Source organism: Penaeus chinensis, chromosome 3 (genome assembly GCF_019202785.1).
Source record: "Penaeus chinensis breed Huanghai No. 1 chromosome 3, ASM1920278v2, whole genome shotgun sequence".
NCBI classification, from domain to species: Eukaryota; Metazoa; Arthropoda; class Malacostraca; order Decapoda; family Penaeidae; genus Penaeus; species Penaeus chinensis.
In genome coordinates this window covers 40,785,967-40,788,466 of record NC_061821.1, presented here as the reverse complement: position 1 = coordinate 40,788,466, position 2,500 = coordinate 40,785,967, and the positions used below count along the sequence as shown (strand labels likewise).

Here is a 2,500-nt window from a genome sequence, read left to right as displayed (position 1 = left end):
TCAAAAGTAATCTAATAATTTGATTATTCGGTCAAATAATTAGTTCACTATACACACTGTTATCAAGTGAATCGCCTGTGTAATGAATGTTCTTTGAGGCTGTAATCAGGAGGAATTAAGGCCATTAATACACACTGTAATACGCTGAGCTTTATTTTCAGCACAGCCAGCTGGTGGCTGATTAGACCGGTGGAAATGGCGATAGTGATGAAGCTGGTGATGACTGTCTGTGGTGGTGATATATTGCCTGTGTGGAGGCGCCGGTGGAAGAAAGGATGGCAGATGGCCACTAGCGGGGTACAATGAGGACAAAACGCAGCGCTAACCACGTGAGGGATTGTGGCCATCCTTCATCTGCGGCTATGCTATATTTCTGCTTGAATGTGGAGTACTCCCCTGTGATTGAATGGTTATTGTTTTGATTCATCAAAATCATAGTATTAAACCGTATGTACATTAATTATGCAACGTAAATAATGTAATATTAACGTTTATTTTGCCGTGATGTGACGTTCCTGAATTTAGAATGCGAAGCAGTTCAAATTATCCTCGTCAAACCATACACAGTTTCTGAAGAAGGGATCACCGGATATTTGGCCAATTTACCCAGTCGGCCATACAACACCAGGCCTGTACCTCGCTAAACGTCACCCTGTCACACCCTTCTCATATACACCCTAGTGTACAGACCCGTCCTTGATTGTCTACTGCCAAAGACCTCCTTCTCAATCCTTGTCCCTCTGCCTCCCTACTTCCCTTCTCTTATTCCCTCCCTCCCACACATCCCCTTCGCCACCCCTACCCTCCCGCTCCCAGCTCTCTCTCCTCACAGCGGCCACCAAGGACCTGAGGTGAGGTCATTAAGAAAACAATACCTCTCCGCTGTGCCTCTTATTCTCTGTCAGCTCATGGGGGATCCCGAGAAAATCCTTTACTGCTATTGGCTCGTCATATATGGCACACAAAAAATGATTGCTTGTTGTGTCGTGTAACAAATCATAGGCAATATCTTTAATCTGTAAAATAATAAGCACAGATACACAGACATGTGCACACCCACTCACGCGAGCACTCACACACACACACACATGCATATATATATATATATATATATATATATATATATATATACCACATCAAGCCATTGTTACGAAATATGGTAATATATTCCCAAGGGGTAATTATCACGGGTTAATTTCCGGAGACAAAGCTAACACTCCCGCAGTCACGACGCTGCTCGTGGCACCCCGTAATGGCGCCCAACTAACTTTTCCCACTGCTTTATTATCGCCTCAAGACTTCCCCAAACTCCTCTCCCGCGAGCGTCTCCCGGGCGAGAGGCAAGGGAACAAAAGGTTCCGGGCCCTGGGAGCGGCGAGTGGGCGGCAGGCGTGGGGGGGGTCTCTGCTCCTCCCCTCACCTCGGCTGGGTCACGTAAGGTCACGTAGCCGTGTTCAGTTACACCATTCATTTTCCCTTCGCCTGACACGTCCCGGCTAACGGACTTCCCGCCTGGGACTGCGGGCGTGTGACGGGCGGCCCGGCGGTGTTGTCGCATAATGTGCACTCATTATGATCGCGTTAGTTATAATGACATCGCACAGGCTGAGACGCCAGCCGGATGTCCCTTCTCGCCCAGCCAGCCTCCGGGACGAGGTAAGAGAAGTAAACACACCGCCAATTAAAGACAACGCAGCAAAAACTCCTAATTTCTATCCCGGCTTAAAAAAATAGAAAAAAAATCCCACGAAAACAAATGCAATAATATAACAATCGCGGCATCAGTAAACTGTCAGGAAACCTAATGAATTTACACATTTTCGCAGTATTTATTTACCGCCTCAATTCAAACACCGAGATTGTAAGCTCATTTAGGCTTGATTACTGAATTTGACTTGGATATCAGACAGAAATAAATATAGTTTTCAGGTATACGAACGATGCCGTTCTGGAACTTCTATACATTTTTATTAACTTTTTTCCGTTCTGACGGAATTGGCTGTTTGTATTCTAGTGCTGAGTCAACTTTCCATGCCAAGTTTAAATCAATATTCGAACATGCATATTGTTCAAAAGAAAAAAAAAACTTATCACAGTTACTGCTTTTGAAAACTGTTTCCTTTGTGTGTATCTTACAATTCGATGACGCTGTTCAGGACGAAAGCATCCCACCTGTGGCCTTTCCGTCATGCTCATATGCTAAGTTACTCCTAATGTCTCCTTTCCTAATAAACTGCAAGTTGATAAGCACTTCATTCACAACGTCGCGGTGCATTGCCAATGATAAGAATTTCAAGCCGCTGTTGCCCCAACTAATTCCGTAACTGCCAATTTCGCACAAAGGAACAGTGAGACCACGCTGACCCCATTAGGTGGACCCCGATATCCTGCTCCCGGCTGGAAACGCATGTCCTCCCTGAGCAATCGTCCTTTTCTACCGAGGGTCTGCCTCAGCCTCCCCTCTCCTCCCCAGCTGGACTCCGCTCATTTCCTCCCCAAC

General features: G+C 45.9%; 1 protein-coding gene across 1 annotated transcript in view; it reads right to left on the bottom strand.

Annotated features, from left to right (window-relative positions):
• The window catches only part of LOC125039246 (inactive tyrosine-protein kinase transmembrane receptor ROR1-like), a 263,821-nt gene that overhangs the window by 244,851 nt on the left and 16,470 nt on the right, over window positions 1-2,500 (bottom strand). The window contains exon 2 of the mRNA XM_047633051.1: window positions 1-99. This exon is cut by the window's left edge and continues 485 nt beyond it. The gene's annotated coding sequence lies outside the window, so the exon portion shown is untranslated. The remainder of the gene's footprint in view (window positions 100-2,500) is intronic.